Here is a 17,872-nt window from a genome sequence, read left to right on the forward strand (position 1 = left end):
AAATGCAGCTAAGCTAAAAAGAAGAAAGTGAGAAGTACCCTTAATCTCAAAAATGAGTGAAACATTAAGGTTGATACTTTAGTGCATTTGCTTCTGAGTTGTTTTCTATGTTCATAGATAAAGGTATTTGCGTAGATACAAATATATTAAACTGTAGGGGCAGAAAACTTTTCCCTTCTTCCCTTCTAGATCTTTCGACAGGCCTAATAATTCAATTGACATAAAATAGATGGACTGGAGAGAAACCAAGTTAATTCCCTCCTATTTGGGAGCCCAGAGAAGGATGATTCGGAGAAGTCACCAAAGCAGGCAGCTCTTAGACCTCCAGACAAGGAAACGGCAATTGTGGGAAATCAAAGCGCTTTGGGTTTGGGCTAGCAAATTAGTGAAGTAACAAGATTTGTGTAGACAACCTTCCAAGGGGTCTCTGGTGATAAGAAGGTCTTCTATCTGCCTGGTCCAGGAAGGGTACCTCTGCCAGCGCCCATTCGTGTGCCCGATGCACAGTGAGGCCAAACAAACTGAGACAGGGTTTGGAGCAGAGAAGGGTTTATTGCAGGGCCTAGGTAAGGAGCTGGGTAGCTTGTGCCCTGACCCCACCCCCCCAAAAAAAAAAACCCCAAACTCGCCAAACCAAAATTGTAAAGCATTTTGAAAAGCCAGGAGAGGGAGGGGGTTCGCAGGGTATGCGATCAGCTCGTGCCTAAGTCTCTGATTTGCTGATGGGGAGCTGGTGGCGCCGAGTCCGAGGCCTTAACCGCGGTCCTTAGGCTCCAGGAGGTCTGGAGGCTGTGTGCTCCCGGTCATCCAGAAGTTAACTTCCTCCATTTGGTGGGGGCGGGGCGGGGGGGATTTTCACCTGCGTAAAACAGCTCTGGAAATGCGCATCAAATACTGTTATCTGTGCTTTAGAGCGGAGCTAAGCCGAGGATGCTGGAAGGGCCCTAGGGTCCTGCTGGGTTATACTTCCACAGGCTCTTTTGTTTTGGGTGGGGGGACAATGCTTAGGCTGTTTCTTAAGTAATTTTAATGTAAAATAACCAATAGGCCAAGCGGCATATTCTGCTTCCCCTCATCAGCATTGGATCATTCAGCATCTAATGCTTTGGGCCTTGTTTCATTTAAGACACTGTAAGTCTTTAAAGTATCTACCATCCTATCAGTTTTAATTCTTCCACTGGACCAGTGTCTTATGATTTAACCCATCCTCTGTTTTTGAGGTGCTTTGAGGTCCTAAGTAAGAGCTTCTGGTGCTTCGAGGTCCTAAATCATAGCTCAGCAATTTTTCCTTGCACGATTCGTTCCATTTCCTTCCTCTTTACGTCCAGAAGCAAGTTCCCAGAGAAAAAAAAAAATGACCTGTCCGGGCCCAATAGTGTTTTCCAGTCTGCACACATTCGGAAGGCTTTTGGTAGGAATTGCTCAACCAGCCCACCGGGAAGATTGTTCAATTTACATTCTTAAGGGTGTTATCTGGGGGTTTTTGAAAGCCTTTGCCAAAAGGACAATTTCGTAGGTGGGGACGGAGGGCGTCGGGAAGGATCTCATTGTGCTGAAAATCGCCTTTCGGCCTTTTCTGAATTGCCCGTTTGCCGTCGTTTTTGTTTGTTTGTTTTGCTTCTTTTTAAACGCTGGGAACTATCACCTGGAAGAGAAAAGGTGAAGCTAACCTACCGGCCAGAAAATCGCCCCACCATAAGGGAGGTGCCTCTACTTGAGCCGTTTCCGCCCAGCGGGAACGCACAGCGAGTCTTTTCAGACCTCGGGAGGGCACTTTATAGACCAACCCCCCGCCCCGCCTCCCATTGATTCTAGGAACTCCCAGCCCTGGACTCCGTGCAGCCCAGCCTCCCGGGGCAGCGCGTCCAGGGTCGGGGACACAGGGTTCCCTCGGGACTCGAAGGCACTGACCGCCAGAGGTGAAAGGGATTGGCAGGGCCGGCCTCCGGAGCTGAGAGGTGACCGAGCCGGCGGGGCGGGGCTGAGTGGCGGGGCGCCGCACGTGACCCTCCCCGCCAGGCTCCCGGCTGGGAGGTTACGGGGGGGGGGGGGGGTTGGGGGCGGGGCCGGCCCTGGGCGCCCGCTGCTGAAATCGACATTTGCCTCCGGCCGGAAAATGAATTTGTCAGTTTCTGTCTCTGTCAGACCCTCAACCCACTGGAGCCGGGGATCTCCGTAGCTATTTTTTAATTTTATATCTCAGGCATCTGGAGCAAAAGGTAAGTTGCTTATCAGAAAAACACATGAGAGGACGGACCTAGAATGCCACACGGCCACTTGGTTGATTTTTAAAATCGAGCTGGAAATGATCGATCGCTAGGAGAGGCAAGGGCCGTTATTTATCCCCCACTTAGAGACTGACCTTCTGAACAGCACTTTGGTTAATCAGGAGGGAATAGTGGTACAAAGGGCCTGGGTTAAATATAGGACATGAAAGCTGCGGGAATAAATAGCAAGTCTGTAACCCTGGCCTGCTTGTAAAACAATCCATGTCACATCTTTTTCAGGGGCGCGTGGGAAGGGAATGTTAAAATTGTAATTTAAACTCAAAAGAAAGGAAACGAATCTATATGAAGCTGGACTACAAAGAGAAAGTTCCCGCCTTTGCCCTTTCACATTTCAAAAAGGTTTACGTGCTTTGGCAAGAAAGTTGGTATCTTCACTGTCCATATTTTCTCTAACAGTAAGATGACTCCCTTCCGCAGAAGGTGATAAAAATTAGAAAACGTGAAATAATGAACTGGTGTGAGTTAACTTGCATGTCTGAGAGATCAGGTTCTTTGCCAGAAGACTTGAGAACACAGACACAAGTACAATCATGTTGATGCAATAGCGCTTTATTTTAAGTAACCCGATGTTCAAGTAAGTAGTATCCATATGTGATGTCACGATTTTTTCCTTTAGCAAACACACGTTACTATTGAAATAAATTGAGCGTGATTAACTGAGAGTAATTGAAAGGGTTATTCGTCAGTGCAATGAGTATACATATCCACAGTGAATATGCTTCACATTGATATTTGATCTCGTATTTGATAGACGACTTGAAACACTGGCCCTCTTCAAAGTAGCTGTGTGCGCTCTGTATTTTAACTGCCCCAATGATTTGCACAAAATACGTTTATTTCTTTCTCCACTGTATTTGGTGTTAAAAATAAACAATGATTTCCTTTCATTACTAATCCCCTTATTGCTAGTTCTTTTGAAATCCTATTACCTGCGTGGAGGCTGGAATCATCTGGGTCTCTCCTGCGTGCTTTGTTCCCCACAGTCGGTGCAAGGCTACACCAGGTGCCCACATCAAACCGCGCTGAAAAGAAGCCGGAGCGGGGCTTCCCGGCCACCGGCTCCCCACCTCCCGGGACTTCCAGGGTCTTCCCACCCCGCCCCTCCCAGCCCCGAGGGCGTCACGTGGCGGCGCGGGGCCCGCCTCCCGGTGACGTCACCGCGCTCGCTGCCGTCGCGCTGAAGAAAGGATGCTCTAGGATGCTGTGCAGGTGGGCGGCTGGCCTGCGCCATGCGGCAATGCAGGTAAGGGACGCTGCAGGCGGGGCCCCTGCCCACGGGCCTGCAGTCCGTCGGCGCCCCAAGGGAGCGAAAGCGGGGTCTCTGGCTGCTGCGGCCGCTGCCTGCGCCAGGCGCCAGGGGGGCGCGGGGGCGGCGGGGGGGGCTCCCGCGTGACATGGGTCTTGGCTTGACCGTCCTGGGAAAGTGGGCAGGGGCCTGGGCTTCTTGCACAGGAGGGGAAAAAAAAAATGGAGCGATCACAATACATGCATTATGAGGCGAGAAAGGGGCTTGTCAGAGATAACTATCAACTGTTTACCAGCTGTCATTGTGCTTCTTGAATAATGACACATTTGCTAAATCTCCCTGCACGGATTTGTCCTCAGTATTTAGCCTGATTTCTTTTGAAGCAAAAGCTGCTTTGCTGGAAACTTCTTGGTTAGCAATTTAAGAGCTAGATATGCAGTCTGAATTGTTTTGCGTTATTTTGCAAGGTTTCAGCATTTAAAGGGAGTATGTCAGAAGTGCGGCTTTTTTCCCCCTCCGCATCGTTTAAGGAAATTAAAAAATAACAGTATCTGATAAGATAAAGCTTCCAATTCGCATTTAAGAGAGGGCAAACCAGCTACATCTTTTTAAGCACAAAATGGTTTTTAGAAGGGGGTGGAGTTGGAGACGAACACCCAAACCCATGATTTCTCAGTGTTCTTTTTAATTCCCTTGCTGAATAATTTGCCTGCGGAAAGAAGGGGCTTGATGACTCAGCAGCAGATGGAGGGGGGATCAGGTGACTTCAATTTTAGCAGAACAGGGGGTGGGATTTTAATGGAACTCTCCTTCCCACCTGGGTTTGCATTCCTTTCTCTGGTTCACATTCCGACCTGAGGCCAGGACCTGTGTGGACACCCTTCGGAGGAGAATGTGGCGTTGTTTCCTGCAAAACGTGACGGCTCTGGAAGCCGTGGTGTCACTTAATTGTATTAGAACCCACCGCGTGAGTCGGCCGACCACGTCAGCAACTGTTGGAAGACCTGTAAAGCCATGCTATTTAAGTTGATCATTAAAGAAGGCATTTCTTTCCGAGTTTGGCCACCCCAGTGTGTTGCTGCAGTAAATGAGTCGTTAATTTCCTGCCGTTTTCTTCATTTGGTTCAGGTCCGCTGTGAAGGTTAATGCCCTTAGGTCTTCACTCACCCTTCTCCTCCCTGCCCCCACCTTAGAGCAGAGCAGACGATAGAGACCTGTTTCCGTTTCTGGCTGTGGGACTGTGGAGCCTGGAAAAAGCCACATTGGGTCTTTGGGCCTCAGTTTTCCTGTCCTCAGAGGAACCAAGGAATTTAGATCAGAGTTTCTCAACCTTGGTGCTGTTGACATGTGGGGCTGCGTGAGTCTCTGGTGGGGCCAGCAGCTCGGCAGCATCCTTGACCTCTACCCTCTAGACGCCAGGAGCACCCCCCCACACACAAGTTGTGACAACCAGAAAGGTCTCCAGACCCTGCCAGGTGCCCCTCGTGGGGCTCTGTTGAGTGGTTGGGAATCCCTGATTTGAAAGATCTGGAAATATTCTTCTGGCTGTGGTAGTCTAGGGATCATTTTCCTGGGACGTGTGTAATGCTGAGCTCTTGGTGGGAGATCTGATTCCCTTTCAAAACGTGGGCTATATGGGGAAACACAATGCGAAGCCTTTTTTTATGCTGTGGGGTTCCAGAAATAGTTTCTGTTAAAAGGGAGGGGGCCCGTTGGTGTGCCAGTTGTAGCAGGGAAGCTAGCTTGGCAGAAAGCGTGTCAGGGAAAGAGGAAAAAAGTGTTTGGAACTGGGATAGACCAGAGTCCCTGTCTTTTGTGTATTGTTTTTTGTTTTGCTTTTTAACTGACGTGGGCATAGCAGGACCTGCGAGGAGGTGTTTTAAGGAGGCAAAAGGAGGTACTGGTGCCCACTGTGGTGGGGAGATGGTGGCGGTGTGTCCTGCAGTGGTGTTGTGGAGTAATTTGTTACGTGTGTGTGTGTGTGTGTGTGTGTGTGTGTGTGTGTGTGTAGACAAGCCTTATTTTGTGATGCAGTGCTGAAGTATTTAGAGGTAAAGTGTCAGGATAACAGTAAGTTACTTGAAAAAATTTTTTTTAAACATTTTTGGAGATCTCTTAAATTTAATGGGCATGGGTGGCTGAAGAGAGGGCAGATGAATTCTCAAACTTGCTTCAGCTTTCAGTCTGTGACAATAGCATGTCATGTGGCCTTTGGAAACTGCCACCGGCCACTCCTGAGAGAATGAAAATGGAAAAAGGCAAATACCAATTTAAGATGATCATATAAACATTTTTGGGAGTTTCCTTTGTGGCTTAGTGGTAACGAACTTGAGTAGCATCCATGAGGACACGGGTTTGATCCCTGGTCCTGCTCAGTGGGTTAAGGATCTGGCGTTGCTGTGGTGTAGGCCGGCAGCTACAGCTCTGATTGGACCCCTAGCCTGGGAACTCGCATATGCCAGCAGGTGCTACCCTAAAAAGACAAAAAAAAAAAAATTTTTTTTTTGACAGTATGGTTCTGCTTAAAAGAGTCTTGGGGAACCTCAGGGTGAAACCAGACCACATTTTGCAAATCACAATAATTTACTTTTATTTTTTATTGTATTTATTTATTTGGCTTCCCTGTGCAGCGGCTTGATGTGGGATCTCAGTTCCCAGACCAGGGAGTGAACCTGAGTTACAGCGGTGAAAGCGCTGAGTAGTCCTAAAAACACTAGACCACCAGGGAACTCTGTTCAGTAATTTTCTTTTAAATGGTTCAGTTAAATGGAGAGTGAGTGCGTGAGATGAGGGAAATGCCATCAAATAGGAAAACCCTGGCTTAATTTGATAGGTGTTATTCATTGGCCTCTTTTTCATGTTCTGTGCATTTAAAAATGTGCACAAGAAAGAGTTAAAGAGAAGGAAGGAGGGGAGTTCCTGTTGTGGCTCAGTGGAAGTGAATCTGTCTAGGAACCATGAGGTTGTGAGTTCGATCCCCGGCCTTGCTCAGTGGGTTAAGGATCTGGTGTTGCCGTGAGCTGTGGTGTAGGTCACAGACGCGGCTCGGATCTGGCAGATCTGGCGTGGCTGTGGCTGTGGTGTAGGCTGGTGGCAACAGCTCCAATTCAACCCCTAGCCTGGGAACCTCCATATGCTGCGGGTGTAGCTCTAAAAAGACAGAAAACAAAAAACAAAACAAAAAGAGAAGGAAGGAAGGAAAGGTAGACTTGGGGGCATTTGGGGGATGCTGATTGAGATGTGGGGTGAAGCTCAGGTACCCCCAAGTGCAGGGACCTGAGGCCCGATGGATCCCCTGCCAGCCCTCCGCCCTCCTGGGCCAGGCCCAAGGGGGTTAGTTAGTGGCCGTGGCTCCTGTTCTCTCACCACCGAGGCGGGTGGGGGAAAGGCTTCATTATCAAAGCCTTGCCTGACCACGTTGTCAGGGCACAGCCAGGCGGAAATTTTCCTTTCTAAGGGCGGGAGTGGATTTCCTTTATGGAGCATGATGATAAGTATTTTTGGTTTTCTTTTCTTTTTTTTTGTCCTATTTTTTAAAGTTTTATTGAATTATATTCGACTTCCAGTGTTGTGATCATTTCTGCTGTACAACACGGTCACTCAGTTACATACATACGCACTCTCTTTCGGATTCTTCTCCCACGTAGATGCTCCCAGAATATCGGGTAGAGTTCCCCGGGCCGCACAGCAGGTCCCTGCCGGCCAGTCACTCCAATGCATGTGTGCATATGCCGATCCCAAACCCCAGGTCCATCCCTCCCCGCCAAAGGTTTTTCTATTTTTGCTTTTTAGGGGCGCAGCTTCGGCCTATGGAAATTCCCAGGCTAAGGGTCGAATCGGAGCTGTAGCCGCTGGCCTACACCACAGCCACAGCAACGCGGGATCCGAGCCACATCTGCGACCTACACCACGGCTCACGGCAATGGCGGATCCTTAACCCACTGAGCGAGGCCAGGGATCGAACTTGTGTCCTCATGAATACTAGTTAGGTCCTTAGCCTGCTGAGCCACAATGGGAGCTACCCCCCCCCCGCCCCCCCCGCAACACCCACAAAGTATTTTTCGAATTACTTTTTCACTGAAGTAGTAATAGATGCAGGTGGTGAGAATTTCAAGCAGGATCAAGGTTATGCAGAGAAAGTGGAGTCTCTTTCCCATTCGCAGTCCCTCGACTCCCTTTCCAAAGGCACCTACTGGCCTCGGTCTCATATATCGTTCAGAAAATGTCTGTGCAAACACACCCCTGTGTGGAATGCCTGTGGCTCTCGCCTTTACCTTTTCTCTCTTGGGATGCAGTGGACACGGAGTGATGTCTTCATTCAGTTGCTTTTGACAAACCGAGACGGAACATTCTCGGTCCTCACCCAGGGCCCCTCATGCCCTCCTTTGGCCAAATCCTCTGTCCGGTCAGCACGGTTTCCTTGTGCCTGTTAAACTTGATATATATGCAGCCCTACCATCTGTACACTTTGCTATCTGGCTTCTATGCACTTGTATTTCTGGCTTCTTCTTTTTTTGGGGGGGGGGCGCCACACCTGCGGCATCTGGAGGTTCCCAGGCTGGGGGTCGAATCCGAGCTACAGCTGCTGGCCTACACCACAGCCACAGCAACGCAGAATCCGAGCTGAGTCCGAGACCTCCTACACCACAGCTCAGGGCAACGCTGGATCCTTAACCCACCGAGCGAGGCCCGCAACCTCATGGTTCTTCGTCAGATTCGTTTCCATTGCGCCACTGTGGGAACTCCTGGCTTCTTTGACTAGGCGTGATTTTGAGATCCATCCATGCTGTTTCATGTAGTGGTAACTCATTCCGTCCGTGAAAGTACCTTTCGAGAAAGAATGGGAGCGCTTGCCATACCTCGTTTCTCTTACTCCTGTTGTTCAGGGGCTATTTGATACGAGCGTGCTCACAGTGTGTTCCAGAATGTGGCTGGTGTGGGAGTCTGCTGAACCAGTCCCTTCCTGACGGCTGTGTGGATTACTCAAACCTTTGTCATCCGTGTTCAGGGTATGAATGACATGCATGTGACAATGCCAAAGAGAAAAGGACCTGTGGGATTAATGAAATGCATGGAATTTTGATGTTGGAAGCCAGCTTCAAAATCAAAGCAACCCTTACATTTTCCATGTGACAGAGATGTCCCGGGGAGTCAGGTGACTTGCCTAAGGTCATGTGACCAATAGGGACAGCGTTGGGGAAGCCCTCAGGTCCCCAGATGCCTCATACCAAAGGTTCTTTTTTCTGCTGTGGGTTCTGTGAGGGCCTGGTGAGTGCTCGTTACATATTTGTTGGAAGAAAAATTAAGTGAAATATGTGTACCCTGAGAAAAGACCGCCAGTATCCCATGAACTGCAAAGGCATCTCCATGAGACCTGAGCCCCAGTGTTCCTTCCTTCCTCACTCCTTCGTATCCTCCTTTGTTCAGCCAGTATTTGCTGGGTCCCCGCTGTATGTCTAGGCCAGGGTTTCTCACCCTGGACACCGTGGACCGTTGGGCTGGATGGTCCTGTGCCGGGAGCTTGGCCTGTGCTCTGTAGGAGGTTTAGTGTAGTCGATGCGGGGGGCAGCCTCTGCCCCACTCCCACTCGTGACATCTGAACTCTAGATGCTGCCACGTGTTCCCTGGTGGGCAAAATTGCCTCCCTCCCCGCCACCCTGGCTCCTTCCGTTGAGACCTACTGGTCTAGGCAGAGGGTTTACTGGGGAACCAAACAGACAAGGTTCGACATTCAAGTTGAAGAAAGAGAAAATAACTGTATTTTCTAGGCTGTGCTGTTGGGTGCAGTGAACTCTAGCGGGAGGCGGAGGGCGGGCAGTGGTGGGTGAGGATGCCCAGTACACAAGGCGGCCACGGAGGCCTCTCTGAGGGCTCACATGTGAACAGGGATTGAACAGGCGCCAGGGGAACATTGAGAGGGCAGAGAACTCAGGGCTGAGGGAACAGCCAGTGCAAAGGCCCTGAGGCAAGCCAGGGCCGAGGGCATTGGACAGACAGCAAGGAGGTTGGTGTGTCTGGAGAAGGCCAAGTGGGAGAGGTGCACAGAGGGGGAACCGGGGCGGGCCACTGGGGATGTGGCCGGAGTGGCACCAACCCTGGGTGACTCTTAAGTAGGATGGCAAGCCACTGGCTACATTTGGGTGGGAGAGTGACATGTCGGGACTCGTGTGAAAGGATCACTCTGGCTGCTGTAAGGAGAACCGTCAGAGGGGCGAGAGAAAGGAAGCAGTGTGGCCAGCGAGGAGGCTGGGACAGTGGCCAGGTGAGCTGTAGCTTAGAGATGGAGCCCCCAGCTCATTGAGCTCAGCACCTGCGGGCCGTGGCCATCAAAGGAGTCCGGGAGGTCTGGTCAACCCGACCGTGTGATTACAGCGCCTCAAGGTGGAGGCCGCCTGCGCCCCCTCTCAGGACAGGGTGCCTGGTGATGGGCAGAGGTGCGCAGAGACAGCAAAGGCGACAGCACATGCATTGCACGTCTGACACCAGAAAGGCTCCCTTTTGGCCTTGGGGTGAAGGTACCCAAGCTTTCCCTCCTCCCCTGGAGACCAGAGCCTTCCCTTTTGGAGGTGACTGTCCCCTTCCTGCAGTCCTGTGTGGGGAGAGCCCTGTGGGGCGGGGCTGGGCCGGGCCTCTGATCCCCAAGAATGCTGTCTGCTGTCACCAGGGTGGGTATGGGGTGTGGCTGCAGGGAGCATCACGCAGCAGGGCTTCATTCTGTGTGTCCCCTTGGGAAGCCCACTCCTTGCTCTGGTGGCCGGGGGCCTGCTGACTCACTGCTGGCAGTGGACGCTGCTTCCTCCGTGCTTGCCTGGCACTTTTTAACGTGTCTCCGGGGTGGACGGAGCTTCCCTCCTTCGGGGATCGAGGCCCTTGCTGGGCTGGGGTAGCTCAGTATGGAGCTGCTCTTCCGGTCCCCAAACCCTGGGAGGCGTAGGTGGCGTAGGAGAAGCGGCCGCTGCGACATTTAAAGACCCGCTGTTTTTCCCCTTCGCACAGTCAAACCTCTCACCTCTTTTGCCCAAAACAAAGGAATTGACTGACATTTCTGGCCTCACCTTGGCAACCCCCCCTGGAATACTGTCAGGCCCCCTGGTGGCCAAGTTCCTGCCATGGCCTTGCTCTGAGGACACGTGGGAGGCCGTGTCGAGGCCGCGTTGAATGCCTCCCTGCATTTAACCCTCACGGAGGTGCCACTTGCGAGTCTGTGACTGTGCTTTCATCCATGAGAGCGAGCAGCGCACGTGAGCAGAAAGTAGATGGTTGTGGCAGAAGACGGTCTGCAGGGGTCCCAGGAGAGGGGGCGATGCTGGGTGGCCTTTCTCACCAGCAGCGTGTCTTCAGCCGCTGTTAGGGGCAGAAACGGCATCTCTCCAAATGCACATGTTGAAGTCCTAACCCCTGGTGCCTCAGGATGTGACCTTCTGTGGAGAGAGGATCTTTAGAGTGGGAATCAGGTTAAAGTGAGGCCGTGAGGGTGGCCCCACTTATCCTGGCTGGTGACCCCAGAAGCAGAGGAAGTCTCTGCACAGACAGGCGCAGAGAGAAGATGGTGCGAACGGATGCGGGGAGAAGACGGCTGGCTGCAGGCCACGGACAGGGGCCTGGGACCCATCCTGCCCTCGTAGCCCCTCAGGCAGCACACCTGCTGTCCCCTTGATGTCAGGCTTCTGGCCTCCAGAACAGGGAGATGAGAAGTCTCTGCCATCTGCGCCCCCCAGGGGTCGGAGGGTGGTCCAGTGGGCCCTGCCTTGAGCTCCTTCCACACAGTTGGGGAGAAGCGTGGCAGTGGCGCCCTCTCTGTGGCAGCAGGTGGTGCTCGGGTCCTGAGGGGAACGAGGCCTGTCCCATCCTCTCAGGACCCAAGAGGAAGGGCCTTTGGGGCCCCAAGGGAGTCTGGGTCCCTGCTCACTATCTGTGGGACTCGGCCTTGAGACCTAACCTCTCCTTTGCCTCAGTTGGCTTATCTGTAATGTGGGCCCGAGGGGGTTGGTATTGAATTCAGAGAGTGCCAGGAGCCCTGGTGGTGGTGGTGGACGCGTCAGGTGCTGAGTGGGAGCCCTGTACCAAGTCGTCGTTAATGTTGTTATTATTATCGTGAGGGGAAGTCTCTGGGGAAATCCGCAGTCCTCTGCCCTTGGCGCCAGGAGCCAGGAACGCAGAGACCTCGTGCCAGGCCTCCCTGCCCCCCCGGGGCGGGATGTGCGAACACTGGGTCCATTGTGTCACCCGAGGCCACGGGCAGTTTTCCTCATACCCTTCCCACCGTGCAGGGTATGTTCCAAAAGGGGACAGATTGCTGCCCGGGGGCCTGGGGTCCCAGGAACTGTGCCACAGAGGGCGGCCCCCAGCCCTGCGGAAGCAGAGGGGGTGCGGGAGGGCTGGATGCAAGGCAGGGGCCAGGGGAAGGAGGAAGGGGAGGGGGAAGTGACCCACCCGCTCTGCCTGCTCCAGGCAACATTTTCAAATGGGCCGAGATGAATTTTCCTGTCGCTTTTTGCACGTCCCGAGACTTGGAGTTTTTTTTTTCTTGGGGACTCCTGTTGGTTCCCTGGCCCTTGGTTCCTTACCACGTGGCCACCAGGGGCCCCTCTCAGGGTCCGTGCCTTGGGTCTGATCCCCCCACCGGAGCCCCGCTGGGGGCCAGAGGACTGGCTTCAAGGGGCAGGTGAAGCGTGTCCCCTCACAGTTCTGAAGGGGTCTGCATTTTATTTATTTATTTATTTTTGCTTTTTAGGGCTGCACCCGAGGCATATGGAGGTTCCCAGGCTAGGGGTCCAATCAGAGCTGCAGCTGTCGGCCTACACCACAGCCACAGCACGGCCAGATCCGAGTTGTGTCTGTGACCTACAGCACAGCTCATGGCAACGCCAGATCCTTAACCCACTGAGCGAGGCCAGGGATCGAACCCGCAACCTCATGGTTCCTCGTCGGATTCATTTCCACTGCGCCATGACAGGAGCTCCAGTGTGTGCATTTTAAAAGGTGAGACTCCATCATCTCAAAGGAATTCGAAGTTGGCAGGGTTCCAGATAAGCAGGTGAAGGGAGGCAAAGAGTGTTGACTAGTGGGGGACCCGGCCTCCAAGGTGCCCCATGCCTCTGCCTCCTGTGTTCATGTCCATGTGCAGCCCTTCCCACACTGAGTCCCTCCAGGCTGACCGTGCCACCAGCGGGTGCCCTAGAAGGGCCAGTGTGTGGCTTCCAAGGTCAGGTCCCGAGAGACTGCTGCTTCCACCTCGCTCCTGTGGATCGTCTGTTCTGGCGGAAGCGGCTGCCATGTCCTAAGGATGCTCAAGCAGCGCGGCGGAGGTGCAGGGGGCAGCGGAGCAGAGACCTCCCTCCAGCAGCCAGCACAGCTGGCCAGCTGTGTGTGGGCGCCGCCTTGGACGTGGGACCTCCTGCCCCCGTCCAGCCATCAGATGCCTGGCCAACAGCTGGACCACAACCTCCTGAGAGACCTGGAGCCGGAAAGACGCAGCCAAGCTGCTCCCAGATCCCTGACCCTTAGAAGTTGTGTACGATCATATGTTTATTGTTGTAACTTGCTGAGCTCCGTGGTCGTTTGTTCTGTAGCATTGGGAGGAGAGGAGCTCCAGGCATGGTTTAGGTTATTGACTATAAGTTAGGACGAGCCGATGATCTCTTTCAGGGTATTGATTTTAAGTGAGTGGACACCTGCCTGTGTTTCAGGAAAACGTCTCCTTCCGTGTCCGTCTTCATAGCCTGGCGACTTCAGTCCAGTAGCCCCCAACTGCCAGTGGGGTTTGGATGTCTGGCTGTCACTTTGAGTACCCAGCATGGCAAGCCTGGGAGGTCACTGTCTGCAGGACCATCTTCCCTTTTGTCCCTGCGCCAGCGAAACATGCTCCGGCCTGGAGTAGAGCTTGGAGCCCACGTCACGGTGGGTTTGCCAACCCCAGGGCCTTTGCTCGGCCAGAGGGTTCAGACCTTTGGCCTGAATTATCTCGGTGGGAGATCATTTTTCTAAGAGCTGATGCAGTAGGTATTTTAAAAGTGTTGCACGGACGTGTCAGGGACGTGTTGCAGCACGCCAGCTAAAAAGTGAACTTTTGTACAGCGAGGCAGTGAGATTGAATGCGAGCTGATGGCTCTTCGGGATGGGATTGCCGTTGGTGAACCTTTGATTGAGATACACGTGCAGGAGTGCGTGGCAAGCGTCCGTGTACAGCTTGACGACCTGCCACAAGGTGATCCCGCCTGGGTCACCAGGGCCCCGATTAAGGAACGCAACGTGACCAGCCACCAGAAGCCACCCCCTGTCCTTTCTGGTCCTTCCCCAGCCCCAGGGTGACTGCTGGCCTGATGAGCGCCGTGCCTCCGGCTTGCTTGTTGGAACCTGGTATTAACGGACTCAGGCGTTGCCGTGTCCGGCTTTCCCTTGACCGTGACTTTGCAAACTTCATCTGTGTCCGTTGTTCGTCTTCGTGGTTGTGTCTAGACGCATAGTTTTCTCTGTGTGTGTGTGTGTCTCTTTTCTCTTGCCGCTTGGAAGCTATCCTCCTTTGCACTGGGTTTAACAATTTAATTAGACGACCCCCCTCTGTTGGTTTTGTTCAGTTCATTTATCCGGGGGCTTGGGGTGTGTAGATTCGCCGAGCTTCTTGTTTCTGCGGCACCGTAGGCTCCCAGCGTGAATCTCTGTGTAGAACAGGGTGTCCTATAGTAAAAGCTCTGGGCCACCCCTCAAAATTTATTTCAGAGAAATTTCTTGGGCGTTGGGAGGGAGTCATAAAGCAGTGTCCGCCTCCCCTCCCCTCCGGTTCGAATTGTGCCGAAGAAGGGTTCGGCCCACCTGGCTGCTGCATTGCCGGTTTGTGATGCCTTTACTGCTGGGCCGGGTCCAAAGTCCACTCCCTGCGGCCCTGCGATTCTGGGTCAAATGCCGATGTTTGGGTATCAGCCAGGATGCTCGCCGCCTGCTCGGAGGAAGAAATCTGACTTTATTTATTTAGTCTTTTTAGGGCCGCACACGCGGCACATGGAGGTTCCCAGGCTAGGGGTCGAATAGGAGCTGCAGCTGCCTGTCTACACCACAGCCACAGCCACGCCCGATCTGAGCCGTGTCTGTGACCTACACCACAGCTCACGGCAACGCTGGATCCCCGACCCACTGAGTGAGGCCAGGGATCGAACCCGCAACCTCATGGTTCCTAGTTGAGTTCGTTACCACCGAGCCCCAATGGGAACTCCAGAAATCTGTCTTTACATTTGTCAGCCCAGCTTTTCCCCTGGGTGAAAAGCAGTAAGGGCAAAATCACGCTGGATCGAGCCGTTAAAGAAACCCCCGAGCAGGGGAGAGAAAGTCGTGCCCTTCAGACTTGTGTTGCTGCAGAGGGTAAAGCTGCGGACCATGGTGCCTGTGATGCAGTCGCAGCAGCGTGTCACCACCTCTTGGTTTCACTCTGAGTGACCCCAGTGTGGTTTGCATGTTCTTTTCGTCCTATATATATATATATGCACGGAGAGGCTTCCCGGAAGCTGGTAAGAAATGCAGATTCTCAGGCCCCGCCCCAGCGATGCCGCAGCCGTGTGTCTGCCTGGACCCTGGCCCCAGCCCTCCCGATCGGCCGCCAGCATCCCGTTGTGGCCATCGGTGCTCCCGTGTCCTGGAATCGCCGGAGGCCTCAGCACAGCCTGGGCCTTCTGGCTGCCTGGGCGTCTGTCACAGTCAGGAGCATGTCGGGGACGTTTCCTGCGCTCTTAAACTGCTGGCGCGTTTGACTTTGCCCGTTAGGAGAGCTTAGCCAGTTTGTTTCTTCTGAGGATCATGCTTTGGGGTCATTCCTAGTAACTCTGCCTCGCCCCGGGTCATGACGGTTTAGCCATAAAAGTTAGTCATGGGGTTTCACGGGCAAAGGTGTCACTGGCTCAAGGAATGGGACAGGGCACCTTCGTGGCAGCAAGGTGATGCTGCCTTCCTTTGAGTTCTCTTAGCAGTGGACCCCCAGACAAGGGTTCCAGTGCGAGGCGTTTCTTGGGCACTCAGGGACTCCTGGGGGGAGGCGCTGGGGGGCCACCAGCAAAGGCAGGTGGCACCTGTTAGAGGCTGGGCTGGTATCCACCTCCCTCCCCGCCAAGGGCGGCCGGAGCTTCCCTCCGTGCTTCGGAAACTCCAGGAAGCCGTGCTTGTTGTGTCATGAGCCCCCACTTCACCTCTGGGAGGACTCAGGGGACTCAGCACATGGTTGTCGTCACGGCTGTGACTTACTGCTGTGCAAGGATGTGGGACAAACTCAGCAAAGGGACAAGGCGCACGGGGCGGAGTCTGGAGGAAACCAGGCTTCGGCTTCCAGAGTCGTCTTCCCTCGGAATCAGGCGGGAATTTTCCCACGGCGAGTTGAGACGCTACGTGTGAAGTGCTGTCTCCCTGGGATGCTCGTTAGTCTCGGGTTTTTATGGAGGGCTGGTCCTGTGGGCTCGCTTTGTCCAGCTTGTGGCAAACTTGGGGACTCCCGGAAGGGAGAGCAGGGGTTCAGCCTCCGTCACTGTGCCCGCATGTGCCGTTCTTCGCGGTTCTGGGAATAGTGTGACCCTTGCTGAAATCCAAGTTCTCAGATGCCGGCTAAGGCCCACCCTCGCCAGCAGGCCTTCCTGAGCAGAGCCGTCTCCGGCCTGCAGTGGGAAGTGTTTTCGGCACGGGTACCGAACACATGCCTTGAAATGATCCCGTGCAAGGGTCCGAGGGAGTGGGGGGTATTTATGCACCTGTTCTGAGAGTCGTCTCTTAACACCTGCTCCCAGGAATGCACTTCCGGCAGGCCTCATCAGCAGAGATGCAGTTGGCAATCAACTGGAGCTCACTGGAAGGCTTCGCGGGTCATGGGTGGGACAGCATCGGCTGTAATAGTTATTCTTGGAGTTGGGTGGAGACGACGGAGCCATATATGCAGGGCAGGTCACGGGTGTGTGGTCCTGTGGCAGCCTTACAACCCAGAACTGTGCGTGAGACCAAGGTCCAGGCTTCCCTCGAACTTCCTTAGGTGCGGCAGGAATGCCGGCCAGGAGGCCCAGGGAGAGCCACACATGGCTACCTCCTCCCCGCGTCTGCCTTTTCCTTTCTCTTCTTCTGAGACTCCCATATGCATATATTTGTTTACCTGATGGAGTCCCGTGTGTGTGTGTGTGTGTGTGTGTGTGTGTGTGTGTGTGTGTGTTGGGGGATCATTGTGGGGGCAGAAAATACTGGTATGCTTGTTGTGTGTGTGTGTGTGTGTGGTTTTTTTTGGCTGTACCCCTAACATGTGGAAGTTTCCCGGGCCAGGGATCAAACCCACACCACAGCAGTGCCCCAGACGGCTGTAGGGACAAGGTCAGATCCTTATGTTTGTTGTCGTTTAAACTTTCTCTTTTCCTCTTCGAGTTCAGGGCAGCAGAAATGAACAGATAGACAGATGTTTGCTCTAGCATCACACATGCATGGCCAAAACATTTTTTTTCTGGAAGCCCATGAGCAGATGAAGAGAAGCGCGTCTGTTGTATAATTCGAAGCTAGCTCTGAAAGTATATTGCCTTGCATTTCCCAAGGGGGTCGTGGGGTTGTGTGCACAGAGGTTCAGGGCGTGAAGAGAGGCAGTCTGGGGGCTCCTCCTCCGGTTTGAGCTGCTCATTTCCTCCCCTGGTCAGAGAACTGAGCGACCGGATGGGGAGCTGGCCTGGCCGAGCCAAGCGGAGGGGCCGGGGACTGCCCTCTGCCCCACCCCGCCTCCAGGATCGGAATCTGTCTTTTAATAAGAGCCCCCACCCCCGCCCCCGCCCCGGATTCATGGGCACATCCCAGCCTGAGTCAGGGTCTCATTCGAGAGGCTGTACATCGGAAGCAGCTGGGGAGCTTTAAAAATGCTTGGTGCCTGGGCTCCCAGTCCCTGATTGAACTCCCCTGGGCTGGCGCTGGGGGCTGCGGGGTTTCTGAAAGGCCCCTGGCAGCTGGGTGGCACAGCCAGACTCGGGTGGGCCTGGGCCCTGCTGAACGCGCCTCCTGGAGGTCTCCTTCCTGCCAGACCCCCCCCCCCCCCGGGCCACTTACTGTCCTGGTGCCCTGGCTCTTTCTCTGGCCCCTGCTCCTGGCCAGCTCCCCGGGTGTCTCACTTCAGCCCGCGGCCTCTTCTCTACTCAACGTGCCGTCTGCGGACCTGTGGCAGTGGCCCCGCCGGGAGCCAGTGAGAAGGGCCCCACCCTGGCCGTGCTGGATCGGAAGCTGAGTTTCAGCCAGACGCCCCCTGCTCTGGATGTACAGAAGGGTGGGCGAGGTGCTGGTCCTGCTGCCAGAGCAGGGGACCTCAGCTGGCTTTGGCCTAAGGGACAGGAAGGGTCTGCGTGTT

The 17,872-nt window shown here is 53.9% G+C and overlaps 1 protein-coding gene across 2 annotated transcripts in view; it reads left to right on the plus strand.

Moving 5' to 3' along the window:
• The first annotated feature begins 3,467 nt into the window (after positions 1 to 3,467).
• Positions 3,468 to 17,872, plus strand: part of CLCN4 (chloride voltage-gated channel 4) — a 74,729-nt gene continuing 60,324 nt past the window's right edge. For both annotated transcript variants that reach the window (XM_085007305.1, XM_001925227.7), the window contains exon 1: positions 3,468 to 3,531. The gene's annotated coding sequence lies outside the window, so the exon portion shown is untranslated. The remainder of the gene's footprint in view (positions 3,532 to 17,872) is intronic.

The sequence above is a fragment of the Sus scrofa genome, chromosome X, assembly GCF_054392235.1.
Source record: "Sus scrofa isolate SSC_HxYL_T2T_F1_AM1 chromosome X, Sscrofa_HxYL_maternal_Yorkshire_Landrace_v2.0, whole genome shotgun sequence".
Classification (NCBI taxonomy): Eukaryota; Metazoa; Chordata; class Mammalia; order Artiodactyla; family Suidae; genus Sus; species Sus scrofa.